Source organism: Platalea leucorodia, assembly GCF_965183815.1.
Source record: "Platalea leucorodia genome assembly, chromosome: 5".
Classification (NCBI taxonomy): domain Eukaryota; kingdom Metazoa; phylum Chordata; class Aves; order Pelecaniformes; family Threskiornithidae; genus Platalea; species Platalea leucorodia.
In genome coordinates, this window is record NC_138827.1 from 59964768 (window position 1) to 59988829 (window position 24062).

Sequence of the window (24062 nt, forward strand, 5' to 3'; positions counted from 1 at the left end):
GGGAGACAACATGTGCATCAGTCTATGCTTAGCTGTACAGTTTTGATCTCAAGGGCATGGAAGTGCTCATGGGAACTTCTGAAGGAAAGTGGTGTTCCTTGTGCAATGGCCTTAGGAAGGCTGCTTGCACCGCATTTCACTGTGTCTTCTTCATCCATCTGAAATATACCCCTAGCAAGGTTAACATAGCACTGCCTCCAGGGGTTACAGATAGTGCCTGTGAATAACTCTGTCTCCATAACCAATGTGAAATATCTCCAGGGATAGAAAAAACTCCCATTTGTGTTACATCTAGTGCTGTTATTAGTGGTTTTATTTGGCTATCTCAAAGCAGTGACTTTAGGTACCTTTCTCCCATTCATGGGTACGTGCCTTCAAATCTAGGTTTCATCAGAGCAGTGAGTTCAGTCAGCATTCAGCCAGTCAGGAATGAAGAAAATTATTCTGCCACTTTCTTCTTCAGGAAAACAAATCTCAGGCCCCTTTGCAAAACCATTGTAGAAAATATGTCTTCTGCAAGGTGCATGAACAGTTTTTAAAGGGGTGGGCTGTCCACTCCTGTTGGCCAGCTGCCCTTTCTTTGGGTACAAGCAGTCCTGAATATCTGTGTTGTTTGTGGTCTTGATTCAATGAAAAAGTATTTTTGAAAAAAGCAAACAAACCAACCACAAATTCTGTCGCCCATACCTGTACTGAGGCTAATTCTTCATTAACCTGTCTGCTTTCCCTAAAGAGAGAGCTGATGAGGAGACACAGCTGGGTCCAGCCAAAAGGATGGGACAGAGAGGAGAGACCCATGCTTGTGCAGCTCCAGCGTGGACACCTGTCAGAAACCTCATGATGTTTCTGTTTCCCATTAATGTGTCATCTTTGCGGGATTTTGGAGCCTGGGGCACTCACTGTGTACCAGAGCAGAGAGCAGAGCCTGAAGTCCAGGCTGGTGTGGCTGATGGCAGGGATCTGGCTGGGCTGGGACCTGCTCCCCGGCCCCCCCCAGCCCCTGTTCCCCTCCTGCTCACTGCACCTGCACAGTGATCCTCGGGACTTGTTAATCATGCAGGCGGCACCTCATAAACCTGCCTGGAGACCTTGGGTTTGAAAACAGAGCCACCCGGGCAGATTTACAGAGTGATGTCTGTTTGACTGACAGCTGTTGCCACTTTATGGGAAACCAGCACATGTTCACACTATAAAACAGGAACAATAGCTTGGGAAAACCTCCTAATGCATGATTTGCTTCAGCCCCACTCTGCGTCTGGGAGGTGGTTCTTCCTGACAGCCACCAACCACCTTAGATGTGCTTTCAGTCCCTTGTAGCCTTGGTTGACTCAGGCAGAAGCTAAGAAGGCACTGAAGTGTGGCAGCACCGTCATGCCATTGCTGAAGGTGCATTCATTACTGATCGGGCTGTGGGTAAAAACGAACCTGTCAGAAATTACAGCTTCAGGCAGTTTCCTCAGAAAAAAACACTTTGGCTCCACAGCCATTGCTGAGGACACAGTGGCAAGACTGAGCACACACAAAACCTGTTTCTAATGGAGAGCTGTCACACTGTGTTATCATGATGCTGCACCAGGGATGAGAAGAATCTTTCTTTTTCCAATGGGTTGTTTTGTGTTGCAGAAATGTCTCTAAGAAATCAGAAGAGAAAAGTCAGAAATCGGGGAGCAAGATCAAATGCCAGCCATGACAACAAGCTGGTCTGGAAGAGAAAACTCTCTCCCAAATCTGCGTGGGGACAAAGAAAAACTATCAGGTGGGGACAACCAAAGGACTGTGAGGTGCCTCCTGTACTCCATGGAAAATGTAAAGATTAAGTCTTAAAAAGTGCTTTTGGAACCACCTGGATGGACCGTTTACTGAGCATGGTTGGTGAGGATACAGCTCTGCAGTTGGACCCCACACCAGCATGCCCTGCCTGGGAGGCTTGGAGGGACCAGCATCATGGTCCTCTTCCAGGGATGCTGAGCTGATGATGATCTCACTTTATTTTTCAGTGTTTCCTCCTTTTTTCTGCTGGCAGGTGATTTCTGGGTCAAAGAAAGGAGCCAGCAGTCTCTGTGTGAAAGACAAGTGCCTCACAGCAGTAAGGAGGGAGACAGAGTCTTGGGGAAGATTCAGATCAGATGAATCACCCTAAGTCAAAAATAAACTTAATTCCACCATCTCCCATCCTCCCCTCCCTGCACTGAATCAGTGGTGATTAGGAGTGGCACCATTTTCTGGGGCAGGTCTGCAGAAGTGCAAAGTCATGATTACTGGACTGCATGAGAGAAAGAGGCAGCGGCAAACAAACGAGCATCAGGGCGAAAGACCTGAGAGCCATTCCCAGAAGCATGAATGCAGTCTCCCACTGTAAAAATAGTAAAGTGTTTAGATCGCTGCAGTGGCTGTCAGTCATCTTGGGTATGGTCGTACGTGTGAATTCCTGCTCTATGAATTCAGCATCAACAAGAAGCGAGTTTTCATAGGATTTAAAGCCAGAAGGGAATCATTAAAATCCTCTAGTCTGATCGCTGTGATAACACATGCCTTTGGTTGTTACCCAGCAACTTTGGCCTCAAGCCAGGAGGGATCTTCTTGTTGTAGTTGGATATTTTTTTAAAAGGATACATCCAATCTTGATTCAAAGTCTCCAAGTGATAGACCACCAAAGGATCTGCAAATGTCGGCAGGACATTATTGTCTTTGCTGAAGGTGTGCATCTGATTTCCTGGTCGAAGACCTTACCATGCCTGTATTTACTGCCAAGTGCCCTGGTTGGAAAGGTCAGATTTGAAGCATGGCTCAACACTGGGGGACGAACTAGCAAATCCCCTGCAGGCAGAGGGCACCCTCCACAGGAGCAAAACCACAGGCAGGACCTCTGCCAGCGGCACCTCTGGGCTGCACAACAGCAGCCGTAGGACCAAACAAATGGAGATGGACCAGGGAAGAACAGTCCAGTGCTGCTTCCCCAGTGAGGCACCTAATTCCCACTGCCTGTTAGCTAGGGATCTGCATGGGAAGCTGGATAACAATGCCATCTTGTAAAGCTAACTTTAGTTGCCTGTGAAGGAGATGTTGACACCTGAACTGGCTGAATGGTCTCTCTTTACCAATGCTGGCAGGAAATTGGAAGCAGGCAATGGGGAGGATGAATTGCCTATGAATGGGGGAAGGACACCTCTACACCAGCTTCCAGCAGATGAATATCACTTAGAGTGACCACAGCCTCCCTGGCATTCTCTAAGCTGGCCTACAGGCTTCTAAGCTGGGTCTGTTTTGTTACTTGAGTCCTCATTCAACAAGCCCACAAGCGAATCCATTTACTGAAGCTTTGGACGTCGGAGTTTCTGCAAATGCATGGTTCCTTCTGCATGCCTACATATGCCTTCTTTGCTGTCCAGATATTCAGGTGCATCTCAAACCCATGAGGAAAGAATCTCTGACTTTTCAAATAGTTGCAACCTCAACATGGACCAGCCACAACTCCAGAAGTCCCTAAGTTGCAGGTTGTTGGAAGCTGGAGCAGGATGCCAGGGAAATTATTAGCATGAGCAGATTCCTGTGCTCTTTCCATGAGTGTCCAGTACTGGCTACATCAGAGCCAGGAGAGTGTGGACTCCTGGCCAGGCACAGTATGGATGATCTTGTGAAACCCATAGACAAGAATCTGTTACTGCCTAGCAGAACTGGTCAATTAGGTCACGACATTAGTTCAAAAATCCTGCCTTCCTTTTCCATCTCAATACATTTGGGGGAAGCTAGTCGTCTGTAGCCTATAGGGGTTATGTATTCTGTGTCCATCCCCCCGCCCCCCCCAAATAAAGAAACCTGAGCTTTTCCTGAAATCTTCTGTTTCCAAAACTTGGCACTCAGAGAAGACTATCAAGCACTCTTAGCCTTGGACTGAAATTTGATTCAATCTTCAAGGAATTTGTCTGAAAGTTCTAGCTGTAGTGAGGAAGACTTAAATGGAAAATCTCTTGAGAAACCTACATGCTCTAGGGAGTTCTGCTACTTCACAGTTCTGGGCAGCCAGTGAATTGTGATGAGAGCAGCTTTTTGCAAACTCTGCCCCCACTGTCAGCTGGAACTGTGAGTTGCACAAGCCACTGACATGAATAATAATGCATGGGAAGAGATTGCACAACACTTTCAGACCTCAAAGGCTCTGCAGTTCATGCCATTCATGGACAAAGGTTGGGTCCATTCCTTATATTAGCTGGAGAGATAGATTTAATTGTGGCTACTGCATAAACACAAAAACACGTGGCTGGGATGTTTCTGGGGTGTAGGTCATTAAATGGTGTAGCTGTGGCTGGTGAATAGAGTGCTGCAGCTCCCAGAGGGCCAGTTGGCAGTGTGCAGTTCCCCCAGAGAGTTTATCTGTATGCTGTGTTGGCCATATAACATTCAGCTGTTACGGAGAACTTATGAAAGGGAGAACAGTATTGTAATGGGTACCAGCTCAGGAGGTCAGCAAGCCAGCTGCATGGAGGAAGGATTGAATCTGATCAGAGCCTGTCTGCTAAGAAACACCGTTGCCCCAGCTTCAACAGCTGAGCTCTTTGTGGATGTCCCGAAGGTACAGGCTGGTTTGTGTCTTACTGTTGCGCTCCCTGTGGAATATGTCCTTCCAGGAAAATGCCATTAGTTTAAAATAGTGAGTTCCTTTCTAAAACGTTTTGTGTTTTGGGTACAGGTCAAACAGCAGACACTTTTGATTAATGCGACATCGAGATATTAAAAAAAAAAAAAAAAATCACACGCCTCTGTGGGAAAAGGTATAAAGGACAAACATTCAGTGCTGTTCAGCATTTTGGGGAGGTGGGGAAATGAGCAGGAATGATCATACCTAAATAGAAAGCCAAAGCCAATGCTTGCAATTGCCAAGGTATCAGCCAAAAGGAAAACAAAACTCTGATCACAGTAAAATCATGTATGAGTCATGATGGGCCAAGAAAAAGTTTGCTTTCTTTTCCCCCTCATTGAACAGATGATGATTAAAAGATAAATCATGCTTGGAGTCAAATCAAGTGATTGGATTAAAGTTTAGTTGAGTATTTAGAGACTGTTTGGGACACAATGGAAAGTTAATTGAAAACTTACATTTGTGAGACCCTTGAACTCTCCAGCTCTTAATAAAATACTACTGCAAAGTACACAAGGGTTCCCTGTGGGAGAGATTCCTCTCCACAAGTGCTTTTATTCCTCAGGTATGTGGAAAAATGGTATTAATTTTCTCTACAAGTTCACCAAAGAAAAGCATGTTCATGATGATAATTCAACTATTGTTCATGATGCAGTAACTTAATCTATTCAGTTCACTGAAAATCAGTGAAGCAAGACAAAGAAAAGTCAGTTCTTTAAAAAATGAAGTTTTAAACACTTCATTTTTTTAACTAGTCTTTGCTCTTCTGAGCAGCTGGTATTCCAGAGTGACTGGCTGCCTGCATTGGGCTGAAGTGACTCTGGAGTCTTAAAAACTATGTAAAAATTCCTTCTAGATGTGCTGTAGTAGGAAATGTCATGCTTTATTTGTACTAATAATATAATTGCATTCTGGAATCACCCCCAGTTCTTAAGGAACATATCCAGCCTCCAGCTTCAAAGCACTGTCCTTTTTGGTGGAAATACCGGTGAAACCCACAAATAAAGAGAATAAACTTCCCCATGTCCACACACACAAACGAACACACAGAAATTAAAAACCTGGTTCCTCATTTGGCCTCTATGTAGCCAAGCACAAGTCTTTCTTGGTAATCCTTAGCATTGAAGTGAAGCTGCAGAAACTCTGTAGTCAGGTTCATTTGCCCCTTTGCACTTTCTGGCTTTTGTAGATTCTTTATGTGACATTTTACTGCCCTGGAGAAGGGGACATCTTAGGTGGCAACAAGGCATTTTGCAGCCAGAGCCTGCATGCTAGAGGACATTATAAGACAGCAGTCTGGCTTTCATGAAAGCCAGCCCTATTTAAGCAGAAATATTAAGCAGAAGCCCCCTTCTACCAGTAGAATTGAGAAGCAGGGTTATTCAACAACCCTCACACATGCAGGTCAGATGTGAACCCACACCATCCAGGTTTGCTTCCAGGGGGAAGAAAGGGGCTGCCCTCAGTGTGCATGACTGTAGGACCTGGGCAGGCTGTTGAGTTTCATGGCCCATTGGTCCGAAAATGGATGATGAATGAGTCCTAAAAGGAGCACGGTAGAGCTGTCTTCTCCATGCGCAAGAGTTTATATTTCTCCAACTAGCTTGGTCTTTAGGACAGTTTTTCTGCAAAAAGCTGTGGGCACAGAGACCATAGGTGAAAAGCTTGAGCAGAGGAGGTTTGGGGGGGGAGAATGGGAGTAAGTTATGCTTATTTCAGATAATGAATATAAATTGCTTTTCAGACACGCTTTTCGGATTGGTACAGATAAGGTAAACCTGACCAGGTGGTTTAGTAGGTGTGATCCCAGTGTGATCAGCATGATGCTTCAAACCCATGTGATTTAGCATTGGTCATAGTCCTATAATTCAACCAGAAGCAATGCAGAGAATCAGGTATGTTGCAAAAGGAAAAACTCTAAAAAAATCACCAGTCCCCAAATCCCCAAAATATGACATTTACTTTGTATGTCTTCCTGTTGGACAGTGTGGCTGCACAGGACTGCAGAAAGCCACGCAATCCCTTTTCTTTCCCTAACGGATGACTAATGGCACCTTTTCACTCCTAACAGACATATCTTACCTGTTCTTAGAGGCTCGCAGTGACTGCCGCCTCACTTAGTGCTTTCCCATCCTTTCTAATAGAAGATATTTCCTAATGTTCAAACTGACTGAAGATACCCTTGCTTCCACTGGTATCTGTGACTCAACAGTCTGTCCCCATGTTCTGTCTTCCTCTTTGCCTGTTACTTAGTTGATGGGCTTAGCATGGCTCCCTTTAACTTTTCCACATAGGTCATGTCCTCGACCTCCTGCTGTTCCCTTGCCTGGGCTACATTTCAGACCAACAGGTCATGTAGAATCATAGAATCACAGAATTGTTTAGGTTGGAAAAGACCTTTAAGATCATCAAGTTCAACTGTTAGCCTAGCACTGACAAGTCCACCACTAAACCATGTCCTGAAGCACCACATCTACACCTCTTTTAAATACCTCCAGGGATGGGGACTCAACCACTGCCCTGGGCAGCCTGTTCCAGTGCCTGACTACCCTTTCAGTAAGGAAATTTTTCCTAATATCCAACCTAAACCTCCCCTGGCTCAACTTGAGGTCATTTCCTCTTGTTCTATCACTTGTTACTTGGGAGAAGAGACCGACCCCCACCTCACTACAACCTCCTTTCAGGTAGTTGTAGAGAACGATAACATCTCACCTTAGCCTCCTCTTCTCCAGACTAAACAACCCCAGCTCCCTCAGCCGCTCCTCATAGGAGTCACATGTAGTCACAGCAGAGCAAGCTGGTACCAGGAATAATCTAATGCCAGTGACTCCAAGCTCTACATGAACTACCTCACGTTAAGGTAAGCATGGGTATCTCTACAGTACATGGCTTTGTGCAGCTTGGCCATATCTGCTGTAGACAACTGGGACAGAGGTGGAAACAAGGCATGTGGGGTTAATGTTTTGGGACTAATTCAAGTTACCAACCCAGGTTAAAATGTAGTCTGTTGAAGAGTTCACCTCATTGCCTAACCATTGCCTCCCACTGACTTCAATGGAGCTTCCACTGAGTGCATTGTTCTTTATAATCAGTGTCTCATATGTATGAAACAAAATGAAAATATTAAAAGTCATAAAGCTAACCTTCTGTTTGTGCTAATTCATGTCAATTACATGCATCAAAATGTGAAGTTCACTATAGTAGCATTGCTATATGATTTGCCCACAAAAGCTAGCCTAGCATTTGCTTTTTCTTAACAGCTGTAGTTTGTTCTTTATTAGAAAGCTTTATTCTGTCTTAAAGTGATTAATGTGTTCTGGGAGGACTGGGTAATAAGCCAGCAGTCACAAGTTATAGGACACTCCTTGGTGGATTAGAGGAAGATGGATCAGAAAGATTAATATTTTTCAATTCATTGTTGCAGATTCTGAGATGTTTCATCTCAGAGCTGAAGAATGTGGGATGGACGCAGCGCTGGAGGTGACACTGTGTCTTGCTCAAAGTCACTTGCACGTGTGTGACTTCTCTGTGGGGAGCTGCCAAGAACATGTTAGAGTAAGGAACATTTTGAAGGTGGAGAAACAGCCGCTTTGGGGATGATGGTGCTTGCACAGCATTGGGGAGAAGTGAGAAAGCTATGTTTTGTGACGCCTGAGATGACAACCATGTGAATGAACATCCTCTCATCTGGGGAACCTGTGGTTTATACTGATTTCTGGTCTGAAGTACGATGGGAAGATGCAAAACAAATATATGTGATCATCTCAGCTTGCATGTGGCTATAGTAGGAAACAGGAATGCGTTGTACCCATGTTGGCTGGGTGATGTGACAGGCTTAATCAGCACTCATTGGAATTAATATGGTAGCAGTCTGAGAAACACTGTGTCTTCCTCATAGTATGCCAGGTTATGGTTTTGCTGTGCCTAGGTCAGCCATGAGCAGATGTTCACTCTGCCTACCCTGACTCCTCTTGATGCCAAAGATCTCCTCCCTTTGGCTCTGCCATCAGAAGGCATGAGTCACTACTCTCAAACCCTCATCCCTGCAAAATCCAACAGTGGGAGCAAACCAGAGTGGGTTTTGGTGTGCAGTCTCTAGCTTCATGCTTTCATTTCAGCAGCCATAGGGTTTATTTAGTAGAATAGATACACCAGCTAAAAAATTATTCAGTCTTGGGGTAGAATATTTGAATTGACTGAGCTCATTGTGTCAAAGCATTGCCTTGCATGGGAAAAATGCCTTGCATTTCCCCCTCGCTGTCGGGAAATGAAGAGTTGAGGGGGTTTTGACCTGGTCTTGAACAAAAAGGAAACTTATGCACTTTCTTCAGAATGAGCAGCATTTTCTGAGCTTGGAGAGCACCTCTGGGTGCTCTGAAATAGCAAGCTGAACATGGACTGAGATGCGGCAACTCAGTGTAAGAGCTGTAGCTGGGAGTAGCTTTGAAGTCCGCTGTATCTGAGGCCATGATACCTCATAATGTGGCATTTTATCAAATAACTTGTAGGTCTCTTTTCACTACTACTGCTGGATTTGATGAGATAGGCTGTCTGGGTGCTTTGGGCTGCACCATGATTTGTATTGGGTGTCATAAAAAAGGTATGCATGATTTCAGGCTCTCCTCCCCTTATGGATCTCTCATGTCCTCTACTTTAATGAAAGTAATAATAATTATAACAACAAGATGATATGCATTATCCTAAGGGCCTGTACACTGAGTGGTAAGCCAGGAGCCCTTGCGTCCCCCTGAGAGCTTTTCTGTCAACTGCTCTTAATATTTCTGCGCTATTTGCAACTGTTATGGTTAGCAAACCTCCACCAGGGGGAAAATCCTCTAGTTACATGCACAAAATATGACCAAAAAGCTGAACAAGACCACATTAGGCAGAGTCTGGGGACATAGGGCTCTGGATGGATGCTAGGAGGACAGCATGAATCTCTTCCTCCTTGCCTTTGAGAACAACTGTGTTTGATTACTTGTTGTGCAAACTCGTTCTGGTTTGGTTTTCCCCTCTAAAGGCTAGGGCAGATGTTGTCTTATGAGGCTGCAGTGGGGTTCCAGCTAACGACCCTGGGCTGTGTTTCAGGTCTAAATCTCCCACTTTATGACACTTCTTTTGGGGGTGGGCAGGCAGCTGAACAAAAGGGAATGAAAGCTGTTGGACATCTTTGCTACCCACTGAGAGCCCTATGCTTTGCACCTACGGACTCATATTTTGCAGAAGCAAAGGCAGTTTGAGAGAAGTGGGATATGGGACCAAAGTGGGATATGGGACCAAGGGACACAGAGACTCTGAATTAATTGTGAGGGACAGGATGAAAATCAATGGAGGTCTATATGCTGAGCTCTGTGGCACCTCCATGGGAAGTGCAACAGGAGAGACAAGAGTATTGCAGGGTACTGATATGTGTTTGCCTTTGGGGGAAAAAAAAGTCTCCTAGCTGCAGGAGTACAGAGTTTGTGCTGTATTCATGGGAGTCCTTTGAGAAAGCAAAGCATGTGTGCTGGCCATGTCCTCAAAGAAAATATTCTTTGTGAAAGCTAATAATTTTAGCAGGGATTCCTTTCTTCCTCTTGAGGAGAGTTAAATGAAGTTATGGGTCAGTGAGAGGGCATCTGTACAACACAGAGGAAGAATTTCCAAAGCTTGAATGTAGTCCCTTCATTTGGAGAAGACCTGGTCAAATTGGTTTTCCAAAATGTTTTCTTTATTAAAGATTTTATGGGTGCTTTTTGCTGTTTTGCAGAGGCTGTTAAGCCACTCTGAATTGGTAGGACTCAATAGATGGAACTGGTAGAAAGCTTAGGAAAGTTTTAACAATTTTCCTTCCAAAAAATTGAACTTCCCAGTAGTCTCCACCATACTTGTCCAGATTTCTTGATACAACTATTGTGTAATTTCCAGCTGGGAGTGGCATTGTTCCTTCTTCCAGCTGCTAAAAGGACATCATTGTCATCTAGGCTCATGAAATGCCAGGACAAGTCCAGTATACCAAGGTCCTTCTGCATTTGTATTCTCAAGCTCACCCAAAATTCCTTTTCTTCTGAGATATGAGATTGGAAGCTCTCTGAGCAACTTCACTGATAACGTTCAGACCTCCTGTGTGTAGGAACTGGGCAGCCAATAGCTCTCTTTTGGGCTGTAATTTCCTCACTCAGAAATCACTTTAAATCAGAATCAAAGCTCGATGAGGACTGTACATTCACAAGTGAAAATAATAACTGGCTGTTGAGTTTGTAGTTCCCTTGAATGAGGAAACCCTTGGAAAGGCATCGGGTAAAAAACTGACGTGTGATGGGAGAGCAGGGGCCAGAAGCTGAAATTAATCGTAATGAAAAAGGGTATCCAACAAGCAGCTGCAGGACTGTAGTCTGCCTGCTCAAATCTCCACTGGACCATGCTTCTTTATGTCCCGATTTTGAAAGCCCAATTTCCTGAGAGGTTGCATGATTATTATTTTTTAACCTAAAATGTATGGCTGAAAGAAAAAGCACTAAAAAAAAAAAAAACAACTGGTGATGCAAATGAGATCATGGAGTGGTTTGCTGGAAATGCCGTACATTGTGTTGCCCAAAACTTGGCATTTATGGAAGTGACCAGCGGGGAGGAAATGGAATTGTTCTCATGGACAGTGTCAACTTGGATCATCAAGCCACACCGCAGATTTGGCGTCTCTGATGGAAAAGAGGCTTTTCAGTCCAGTACAATCCCGCTTCACAGCGTCAGTCATTGCGTAGGTTGGGGTCGGTGAGGATTGACAACTGGGTGGGACAGCATTGTATAAGTCTGGCGCTTTCTTGTCTCAGATTAATGATCTTCATATCTGGTTTTCAGGGACACAGACTCACTCGCACGTAAATAAAAAACAGAGGGAAGCTTTTAAAAGGCTCAGATGCTTGCTCTTCCAAGCAACAGCTAATGCAATAGCTAAGACATGCTGCTGACTGAGAACATAGTGGTCTTTTCGTGCCTTACCTTTTCCTCTGAAGGGATTCAAAGCTGCTTTTCACACTGAGCTCTTGCTCCTTTTTTCCTGGCTTCAAGTAAAAATTTAGCCTTCCTTTAGCAAAAGGCAGGTGCCTCTGGAAGGTGGTAGAGCCTGCTCAAGGTCTGAATCAACCCCTGGAGGGGTCTCTCTATTGACAGATGAAATCTAAGGCAGCTCCTTTCCCTAACTTTGCCGCTGTAGAGAGATACCCATAGCTGGGGAGGGTGGACACAGGTCCGAGTTCATGCAGGTCTGAGCAGTTGTGGTCCAGGAGGATGCACTTGTGTGGAGGTGCAGCAGGCTGAAGTTTGTGTAGCCAAGGTAAAGAAGGTAAAGCTGTTGTCATGTGGTCCCTCTTGTGTTTGATATTTCATGAGCCTTTTTTGGAACAACTCCACCTGGTCTGGTCAGGCTGTGCCAGCACTGCAGGCCAAGATTCAATAAAGTTGTTGTTTCCAATTAAAAAAAAAACAACACACCACAACTATAGAAACTGAGAAGCCCACATCTTGGCAGAGGATGGGCTTGAACACCATTTCAATGCAGTAACAACATTAAAGCCCCATCCTGTTCCCATTGAAGTTGGTGGCAAAGCTCCCATTGACCTCAGTGGGAGTAGCATCAGGCCCCCATATGTAAACACTGTTGGGACGGATTCACAAGGCCCTTACTCCTGGTTTGGGGTCTGTGGATGTCAGTTGTGCTTCCAATGAGGCAATACTGGTGGAGCGGTGGCACGGGTCAGGACCAGAATTGCATCGAATCAGTGCCCCATGACTCTCCATGAATTTATCAAATGGAATTTCAGGCTGAAAACAAAAGGATTGAAAGGTTGAAAAACAACGAAAGAATGCACACTTGGCAGCTCTGCTAACCAGATGTTTGTTTCTTTTTTCTTGTTCTTAACAATGACTAAAAAACTCGTGAACAGTCTCAAGCCCAGCGCAAGGTCAGCCTGAAACTAGGTAAGAGGTGTCGCAACAAGGCGGAACAAACATCTGGGAATGCAAAATGTTAATTTATACCAGGATCCGGTCCTGTGGCTCAGAAGACACGGCTGCACCTTCAGAAGGCTGGGTACATGTGTGTTTTCCCTTCCTACAGCAAGCCCCATCGGTCGTGCGAAGCTCTCGCGGAAGTTCGCAGTATTCCCTTTGTGCTGTTGTGTGAACTGCTTCCAAGAGCAGTTGAGCTGTTGTGCTGGAGTCAGAGCAGAAAGAAGCCAATGTTAAAGCGAATGTATAAGTACATTTAAATACACACATCCATTTCCTGGAAAATGCGTACTTAAATAATGTAGCAGCAAGTTGTACGTTGTACTTTGTGATGCTTTCAAGGAAGAGAATAGGCCTTATAGAGTTATTCTTATTAAATACAGTTTTTCACTACATTGCAAGAGGTGCCTTTCTGAAGAATCTCTAGTTGTTTTTGATAAAATCAATCCAAAAAGGGAAAATTACTGTGTGGGAAGCAGCAATATAATGCCCTGAGGCTGCAGAGCAGTAAATCGAATCTCTGGCCTCTCTGCTGTGTCACCCCTGACAATAAGCACTTCTTCAGCAGCATCTCCACAAGACTGTTCCCAGGACCAGCATCCTTTTGCCTTGTTTCACAGAAAAACACCTCATTAGTCAGTCTGCAGAACATCACAGTGAAGCAGATAAATTAAAAAAAAAAAAAAGAAGAAAAAAGAAAAGGTTATTCATTTTTATTAGTAGAGAAACTAAGCCAGAGAGGTAGAAGTGACTCATTGGTGACTTACTTGTTCATTAATGATGGGATTAAGAGCTGAGCTCTTGTTATCTGACCAACTGGCTTTTTTTCAGATCACATCTGTCTAGTAGCGACTCCACAGCCAAACAGCATGCTTGGCCAGGAGGCAGCATTTTACTAAACCGGTGTGTTTGAGACTGTGATTGCCTGACCTTACTCTTACTTAAATCAATATGGCAAACAAATCATCTTTAACAACTGGTTCAATCAGGTATGACCATTTCCAGGGAAAAAAGAAATTGGATATATTTAAGCTCAAGTACTTAAGCATGGGCAATATGTGATGGCGAATCAGCCTAATTGGTTTAGATTTGTAAGAAAACAGTACTATCAACAGGGTTAGGACTAGAGTTAGGGCCAGCAGGTGCTCATCGGTACAACTTGCAAAAGTCATGCAGCTCAATGCATGTGAGCATGACATTAATTAATCTGTGAGTAAAGTCAGACTGCACTGCCTGAGAAGGATAACCCTGGACAAAATCAAGCTGTAGTCCCCAGAAGAATATGCTATCAGGGCAGTTTCAAAGTGGCAGGAGCCTGGATAAGGGCAGTGAGAATGCTCTAAAATAGCAACAATCCCAGCAGCTCTTAGGAGGAAGAAGAGAAGGAAATTATTTTATTAAGCAGTTTCTTTCTGAATGTCTAGTAGCTTGCAGGTCTGCTTCGAGCTTCCAGTTGGGAAAACCTGCCTCACCGCAGGTACTGGAGCTCTCACAAAGAAAGGTTTCCTATCAGCCCTCTCATCTGCTTCCCCTGCCTTAACAGCAGCTGAGTGGCCTCCCAAACTCAGCCTTCACCCATTTCTGAGTTGATTCCTTTCTGTCTTATAGCCTCAGGCACAGACTCTCCTTATGCCACCAGCTGGGCTCAGGGACATAATTAACATGCTCAGAGAAGAGCAGCTATTGTCTGGACCACCTCAATATGTAGAGGGATAACAGAAAATATTCCTTCTAGAAGAGCTCCTGTGCAAGAGTCCAAGTTGCTCCATTTTCATCCATGATCCAGTAGGGATGTTGGATGTGTGTCCACACCTGGAAAAGCACTTGCCTGATCTGCTGTGATGTATCCAAGCCCGTCCATCCTTCTTGTGGCTGAAGCAGCATATTTCCTCAGCCTGCCAGCACTGTCTAATGCCCTTGGGCAAGGCAAACCCTCAAGCAAGCACATCTAGCGCACTTTGCAAGGCATCACTCCCTTGCAATTAGAGCACCTTGCCGTCCAAGCTGGATGTCGTGATGGTGTAATGTGCATGAGAGCTGCAGGCTCATTTTTGTTCTGTGCTTGGGAGAAACACTAGCCAATGCTGAGGCTATAATCCTCCCTTCTCCTTCTGCTCGCCAGATCTCTGGCTCTCTTCAGAACCGCATTGAAAATAAATCTTTGTTTGTTTATGGAGTTTCTGGGAGCCTCAGGTTTGTTTTCCTCCCTCCTGCCTCCTGCCAACACTGGAAGTGCCAAAACATAAAAGAGAGGCATTTCTCTTGGAGTTGCCAGCCATGGTTGGAAGGAATAGTGCCAGAAATCTCAGGAGAAATCTGCTCCTGATCTTCCCAGCACACTCTTACAGAGTGGAGGGATGAGGAGAGTTCAGCAAAGCATCTGGGCTGCTGGATGCCAATACAGCCTGTGTTCCAGCTGGGGATGTGTCATTACTCCTTTCGATAAGGACAGTGGTACGCAAAGTTGAGGCCAGAGGAAGGACCGCTGAACGCTCCAGAGGTGGTAGCCATCTGCTTGCAGATTTTCTCTGTGTGAAAGCGCTGGTTCACTGTGTATTTAGTGCAGATGTTAAAGCCAAAGCCTCCAGATCCACATTTTGGGCCACTTCAGTGGCAGCGTGGGCTTCAGTGATGGGCTGCCTTTTTACTGCAATGTGTGGTCTCAATGAAGCCCCCCTCTGCCACCTGACTAGCATGTTTCACCATACCCAAAAGCTGCTTTGAAAGCAAACCTTCACTTCCCCTTTGAAGATCTGAGGAATGGGAGTGACCCAGAAAATGAGTGTGAGCCTTAATGGGCTTCCAGGGTGCAGTTAAGCCTCCCAGTTCCCAAAGACATGTTGGTGGGAGCAGTGGGACATCCCAGGAAAGGCATTGAGTCCTTCCAGGAGACTTGTGTCCGAGTTGATGTTGTGCTGAGGTACCAAAGTTCCCATCAGAGAGGCATAATACAGGAAAGAACCCAATTTTCTTGTAGTCCAATGTAGATGGCTGCAGAAGGCCTTGGATTTTAACCTGGGGCTCATGGGTGGGACCAGTTTGAATTAAACATCTCGCATGCCAAAAGACAGACTTTTGCTCTTGGTTTGGTGTGCATGTTACTCTGGTGGGTGGGAAGGGTACTGTGCAGATTTTGGAGCTTCAGCCTGCAGCATCAAGGTCGTCTGTGAGCACAGGAGATCCCGTATGGGAAAAAATCTGCTTCAGGCCACTGAGGAATTAAAAGGCTGAAACAAGATAAGATTTTATTGGTGTGTTGCTTGTGTATCCAAGAAGGAAGACACTGGGGAGACTGTAAGCTGGTGACAACACAGGGTGGCATGGTCTTCCTGTGTCCACCAGTTGCTGTGTCCTGTTGCTGAGGGCAGCCAGGAGTTGAATGGATTTCTAACTCTGTGTGAATCTTTACTTGATCACACTTTATTTCCTGTTACTATTATCTCATTTCATGGTTTTCCTTGGCTGGAGTCCCAGCACAATTCATCTGAAGAGGTCTTTATATAAGCTGAGAGAGGTGCACCTTCCTTAAAAATGGGTGTTTGGAGGGATTTTCTCTATGCCTTATTCCCTTACAGCATTAAGATCTGTCAGGTTTGGACTTCTGCCTGATTTTTTTCCTCTGTTATCCAAGCCTCCTGTTACCTGCCTCACCAGAGAAAGAGACTGTTATCTTTAAACCATCATTCAGAAGAGTCTAGGTCAAGACCTAGATCACCTTCTCTTCTTAACCAGTACACAAGTAGCTTCACTGAGCTGTCCCCCTGCAAGCTCCCAACCCTGTGGAAGAAGTAGGGTGAAAAGTTCAGCAAACCATAGTCCATTTTACAGCAGACCTGCAAAGCACAAATATTAATACCAATAAAACAAGGAGGGGGTGATGGTGGAATTCAGTTGCCAGTAGCTGATAGAACTTCAAATACTTCAACTGTGAGCAAGGCTTTTAATCCACACACAATAAACTGTCCTACCTCCAGCATCAGAAGAAAACTGCTTTTTTTAAACTGGATTATCACACAAAAAAACCCAAACTTGACATTGCTGAGCTTTCCTGTAAACCATCAATCTGGATATATTTTATGATGTGATTTATAGAGAGTTTGTTTCTTAAGACTCAAAGCAACATGACTATAAAAGTATAAAAGATGCGTGTTTTGGTAGTGGATGAATGCCATTGCCTTTTTCCCCAGCTGGGAACCTGCTGAGTGGGTTAACACCACTTGGAAAGATTAATTCTTCATGTGTGGGCATTTGTTGGCAGCCTTGAAGCAACGCAGATTACAGTGCCATCATTCTTCTGGTCAAAAGCAACACCATAGCAGCTACTCAAGATAAAAGATTCATTAACAAGTTTGAAGCCAAGGGGAATGTGCTTCCTTGGACTTCCAGTACTGGTTTTGCTGATTCTTTCTTCTGCAGGCATTTTCACATCACTTTTGCAGCACAGTTTTAGTGTTGCTGTTCTCTGTTCAAGTCATGGAATAGATTAGATAATCCCTAGGCCTTTTCTACCTCTAACACTTGTGGTTCTGGTTAAATAGCTGTCAAGTTCTGAATTTAAAAGAGCAGAACAAGCCAAGGCTTTTGAGGTTCTGCTGGGAGGATTACAACTTGTCACACATTCCATAGCCTTCCAAAAGTGCCTGCACTTTTGGGTTTCCAGACAAAAACTGTTATTCAGCTTTCTGCAGAACTTCTTTGTAGTTCACCACACAATCCAACTTTTCCTTCTGTGTGAAGATACCACTAGCCTACTGAGGCTGGCTTCAGTGGAAATCTACCCTCCCTTTCATTGTTTATGACTGAAGATATTTGCCTATTGCTGAAGCAAAACAAATTCCCTTACAATAAAAAATTGCATCTGCCAATTCACCTTTAAATGCAGTTCTTGGAATTTATAGGAAAGTAAAAGGTCCCAGGGAAATGAATTGCTGTCTTGTAACCTTGCCAAGTATACATAAAAGAGCTGATAGGTCTTTGGCCTACTTGCTTTTATTGTGATCTATAAGCTGCACATAAATATTGTATCATCTCAGATGGTGCAGTTTAGGGCTGTGGAGTTTTCGAAGTAGCTTGAGGAGCTTTTCACCTCCAAATCATTTCTCTGAACCTGGCTGGCTGCTGCTTTTTGTCATGAGTCATCACAGTGGAGAAGCAACTGATTTGTGGTCTTAATGGAAATGCCAAGGAATTATCAGGGCATGAGATGCACATTGGCATAGCATCACTGGATTCAACAGGGTTGCACCAATGTGAACTCTCACCTTGGAGAGGCTGTCCCAGTGGAAATGCTGTGGGAAAGCACACACTCCCTTCCCTTGGCCTCCAAGAGGCAGCTTATTTTGGTCTCTTTTCTGCTGAAGCCCAAGTAATAACCAACAGAGCATTGCAAAGGAGCAAGAAACTATGCCGCGATGGTGGTGTTTGGTATTGCAAAGAAGCGTGACATCTCAGAGGTCTGATCAACAGACTTGATGGCACTTTTGTCTCAAGAGGTCTCCTAGCCCCACTGAGGTCACACGGTATGGAGTCAGAAGATACCTTGAATTCACTGAGACCTGGGATGCTAACCTGCTTTGTGACCTTGGGCACCTCAGTTTGGCTGGGATTCAAATCACCTGAGTTTAGTTACTTAAAAGTTAGGCCTCTAGTCAAAGATGGCCATCTAGATTTCATCCAAGTATAAAAATTTGTCTTATGACATGGTGCCAAGGTCACATCTCTCAGTTATGACTGGTGGCCACAAATGCAGGAATGTATTCAAGATGCTCTTTACCTCTGTGGCAGGGATTGCTTTTACTATCCACACTAGTATAACCATTTTGCCATCCACCCAATATAACAGGGCCTTGATCTCTGTGCCATTGTAGTGCAAGTAGAAAGAATCTAGCTTTGAAGCTTCATTATTGCAGTGACACCATTTTTATTGTTATTATGGTAGGATGGTATTACTTAGCAGCTCCATGTATTTTCAGCTGTTAATGCAGAATCTGACACTGATTTATAGACAAAATCAGTTGCTTTCTCCATATGGAAGAAACACAGAATGCTTTCTGTTCAGGCCTGTTATATAGGTGCTAGGCTTCCTTTTCTCAAGAAAATTCAGATCTAATTCACTCTCTGCCATTGGCCAAGTTTGAAGTTTTTATTATTTGAGTCTTTCTTCCTTTCCTGGTGCTGTTTGTTTATAACACAGGAATTTCAGCCTTGTCCTTTTGAGAGCATCCTCTATGTGATTAGGTCTTCGCACAGCTTTGTTAGAACTGGTTGCTCCTTCTGTGTATCATCGCTGGTGTTAGAGCCCAGACGCATTAGGTGCACTGTAAACACTCCAGCAGTTCAAAAGGCACGTGTTTACCTTCCTTGGGAAGGAGAAGGTGACAGAAAATTCATCCCTGGGAGAAAAAGGGTATCTCTTTCAAGACAAGGAGCCTGGCACCTTTGTAGGTTTGAGCTTGGAAGCAACTGGTGACTACGAACTCAGCAGAAATAGGATGGGTTGCCCTATCATAGGTGAGTAGTTTTAGCAAGCTCTTGTGGTCAAATCCTTCTCCTCTATAAAGAAAACTTTGAAGAATTCAGTGGTGACGCTTGGTCTCTGACAATGTGTGTGTCTGGGGGAAGACTTGTTAACTTGGCATCTGGATTTGAGGTTGTTAATGCACCAGAGGCTGTAACCAGAGAGTGTGGGTTTGGGGAAGGGAGAGGTTGTTGGGTTTGTGTTAGCTATATGCCATATTAATTAATACAGAACATATTAATATTAATTATAGTGTTTGTATTATATTCTACTATCATTCTTCTTTAGCACTGTTGTGGGCAGTTTGTTTGCCTGTCACTGTAACCACATGCTGTTTGTCTGCAATGGGACTGCTTTCCAGTAAGTAGCTTGTGTCTATAGTGAAAACGGGGCTCTGCATGTCTTTTTTATATTTCCTAGGCAATCACAGTGCAACACGATGGGAGTCAGGAATGTTTGGGGACAATGTGGGAAAGAGACTGGTGTGCTTACTGCCTCTGCATCACAGCATATACCATATGTTTTCCTTAGTTTCAAGATCAGCTAACCTTGTAAAAACCATGCTCTGGGTGACCCTAGGACAACCTGGACCATATTTCTAAGTCATTCATAAACGTTCATTAGACTGGCTTTGGCTGCAAATCAGAGTAGTTCAGGACACTTAGTGTAACACAGGAAAAAGATTTGGGAGACGTCAGTTCACAAACCTTTTGGTGGACCTATGAGATGTTCACAACACTTATCTTTCCCTTCTCCATCACTTAGCTTTAATGATTAAAATTCTGAACCTTCACTTAAAGCAGACCTGGATTTCTCACTCCAAGTAGGGAGCTGGCTTCCTAGTTTTGGGCAAAATCCCAGGACTACCTTCCTCAAACTGAAAGCTTTGAAATGGGGTTAATTCTGCAAGTACACCTGCATTTTACAAATCAGATCTTCTCTGAAGCTGGAACCCTCTTTTGTGTCCCAAAGGATCCTAAGATGGGAAACTGCAGACTTTCCAAACTTTTGGTGTGAGTAAAACTGTATTCTTGTTACTCAGAAAAAATATAATTTATAAATTGAAAGTTAAATTGTAAGGATATCAACATTTTGGGATTATAAAGGCAGCAGACACAATTAACTCTGAAACAGGAGACTACAGAGAGCTGAACAAATTGCCATGTTTCTCCAACAGCTAGTTTGCACATAGGTACTCTGTATTTTTAATAACACAGAGAATGCATATGTAGCTTTGCTGCAAAGGCCCCTCATGCCTCCTCATCTGCAGAAGTGTTTGGCATCAGTTTAACTCTTTAACCAATGGCAGCGTAAAACTGCTTCTACCCTGCATTTCCTTGTTTAAATTTTGATAATTTTTTTTTCATTGACTTTAAGGAATGATGCTGATTTGTTGCTTGGTCAAAAAAATTTGGCTTCTTCCTTCGTACTTTTTTCAGCTATCCACATGCATCACAGGGGTGGAGGAGAAATAATTGGCCTGTAACTTTGCACAGCTCAGGGAAAACATACAATTAGCATTGCTGCAAATTGCTCCCGGATGAAACTGGTGAGTTGAGAAGTATAAAAGCCAAAGAGCCCTTGAAGCTGGAACATTTCCCTCTTCGCCTTAGGATGTTTATCATCTTAAGACATCATCTGTATCTCTGGGTCTTGTTTTCATAATGAAGTGTCTCTTGAGATTTCTTCCACCAGTGTTGTCACTGTTAGTGTGGGAGACATCAAAGCAAAGTGAGATAGCTGGCAACTGGCATGGCAGCATGGGGTAAAAGGTGAATGCTTTGTGAAATGATGCCTGCAGGCTGTATATTCCACATCAAATGCAGGCTCTCCCGAGCTTTAAAACCAGAGCACCATAAAAGCCTAGGTGACTCCCTTAATGGGTTTAAAAATAATTCTTCCAAGCTTGCTCCCTGTTGTTCACATAGTCTCTTACCTGCAATGGAGAGCAGTGGCAGGCTGCAATGAAGAGGCAAGAGGGGAGAGGAGACACAAAGCAGGAAGGAGTCAGAGGCAGCTGGTAGTCTTGCAGGATAACATAATTGCTCCAGTGCTCCCCACAGCCAGGGGCCAGGTGCAAGGGTGGTTGTTTAAAGGAGGCTGAGGAGGGAGGTGCCCAAATTCATGTAAAATCATTGTAAACTGAGCAATTATTTGCCTTAGGCTTCCATGCTTTGTAGTAATCGCTGTGTGGGGGAGAGAAGGAGTGCGCACATCTCAGGCATTAAAGAATGAGATGGTATTTCAACCATCTCTCTCCCTCTTGCGCATTTTGGTGTGCCCAGCTCTTTCTTTTACAATCCTGGTTTTGTTCCATGTGTAAAGTCTGAAATGGTTCAATCAGCAAGGTACATGCATGAGGGGAGCAGTTCATTTGGGACACAGAGCCAGTTTGAACAGAGACTTGTATGGGCTTCTTGAGGCCAAGGGGGCTGGGAAAAAACAATCCCAAAGGATCCAAAATATTTTTCCACTTGGCTCTCCGTTTGTGCCCCAACGTGGTGGGGAGATGCCAACCCTGACCCACCCCATGGCCCGGAATAAACCATTCTCTAACCTTGACCTGTTCCCTTGTGTCACTAGAATACGCCCAAGAACATTTGTAAATGTCCCTTGTTCTCACTGAATGCTACCAAAGGTCTCCAAGAACAACAACCATGGGGAGACAAGATGTGGTATTTCTAGTAGAAACAGAGTTTTGGGAAAACTGAGGACCTGCTCGCAGCTGGAATGGACTGCCAGGCCAGATGTACCTGAATCCTTGCACTGGTGGAAAACATCCCAAAGTCTATCTCTGTCATTTTTTTTTCCCCCTTTTTTAATTTTTTCTCTCTTGTTAATGAATTCATCTCATGGTGGTTGGAGCTCTTTCATGGCACAATTTTTTTCTTTCATGGTTGAGTTGTCCCCTCCTTACTGAAAGCAGGGGTGACCATCACAGCTAGTTTCCATGCAATTGATGCCAGGTCTTGCTGTCTCCTAGCCCAAAGCCCTGTCATCATCTCCTCAGGGCTTGTCCCAGTCAAAGAAGTGACATGAATGTTTCTCTGCCAAAGAGCAATTGGTTCTCTGTTGTCCACAGGCTCCTCTGCTTAGAAGCACTTTGCAGGCAGAAGATTATGTATCTCTGGGGAATGAGGGAGAGGAGGAGTTAGCAAGGACTGTGTCTGAAGTGGTGTGATGAGTTCTGGCAAGATGAGACTGACTCTGTGGCGCTACGGGATAGATGCATTAAGAAACCTTCATTTCACGGCCCCAGCAAATGCTAGCTCTGAGGAAAAGGGTTTATGACCAGGCTAGTTTGGAGGTGTGAGCCAGGAAACACTGAGTGCAGCAGGTCCTGAGTATTCAGTGAGTTGGAGATGATGCCAGTGACAGGGAGCCAGAGCCAGGCTCACCAGTAATTGCAGCAAGAAGGTTCCTGGTATCCATCGCTCTACAGAAAAATGAACAGTGTAATTGGCACTAGGGAGCAGGTGTGAAAACCCCAGAGGCGTTATCCTAAATGAGCCACAGCCACTTAAAAATCAAATCCCAACCACCCTCAAGTATTTCTCTCCTTGCAGCTCTGCTTAGGGCTTCCTTGGGAGGGAACAGTTCTGCCATTGTCTCCTTCCACGGATGTCTAATTGGGGCTCTTTGGAGCAGCCAGACCATGAAGGAGCAATTTATTGCGGACTCTGCCTAGGAAATTAAAACCATGCCCCTGTGAGATGGGTCTGGTCTGCCCCAGCCCACAGCTCTGGGAACAGAGGCAGAAGAGGAACAAGCTCTTGCAAAGCACATAAAAATAGTCATCTGGATACAGCAGCCACTGTGGGGCTGCATGGGTTTTTTTAAAAAACTGAAGAGGTGGGTTCTTTTTTTCATTATTTCCAGGCTGTTGGAGTTGTTAAGCTGAATGTCGTGTGTGAGAGGTATGGCACTGTCTTGAAGCAGGTGGGAGGTACTTAAAAGGTCATTATAGGGAGTAACAACCTGTGCATAAGGGCAGGAAACTGGCACCAAAGAGAGGGCTGTCCAGTGGCAGCATTACTTAGAGGCAATTGACCAGGACAGCCTTTTTAGACATGACTGCCTCGTGCTGCAATGTGAGACCTGTCCCTGGGGGACTACTGATGCAAGTGGAGCACCACAGTCTCCACAGAAGAAAGGAAGGCATAGAAGTGTCTGACAGTTGTAGAGACCTCTTCCTGTGTGATCTCATTGGCTGTTGGATCTACGTAGCAGAAGCTGAGAGGCTGCTCAAGGTCACAACAGAAGCTTGGGGCTGGGTCTTGGGCTGCTTCATTATAAAACTACTTGGACCTGTGTCCCAGCTTGATGGGAGAAAGGGTCAAAGCTGCTAACGCCTCTCAGTCCTTTTCTTGAAGCAGGTTTTGTCCATGCAGCAGAGGTATGACCTTGGACTTTGAGAAATATTCTCCTCCTCCCATAAGTGGTCTGCAGCATCAGTTAATTGTCTTTGAACCCAGCCATTTCCTACCTCTACTTTGCAGTGCTCAAAAAGATTTTGAAAGCCTGTGGAAATTGCTCTATATTGGCATGGTTCTGCTCTTAGAAATGCACAACACATGTTTTAAAAACAGTGGGTTTGGAAGTGTGGAAGGTCCTTGAATTTGGTCCCCTGGGGGGACCTCTGTTTCCTGTGGGGTCCATTGGCTGGGACTCAACCACAACAAAGAACCTGAACGCAGCATCCTGCCTCCTCTGGGCAATAGCAGTTGTGTCCTACCAAGCTAGTAGTATGAGGGGTGCCAATGGAGGCCAATTGGAGTTCATGCATTGCTGGTGATACAAGCTTATTGCACACTGTGGCTTTTACTTATTAAATTCTGCACACACACATGCACACACACCCCCAAAGGAAACTTAGGAAACTTTAAATTTCTGTAGGTGAAGTCAAGTGTTCAAATGCTAGGA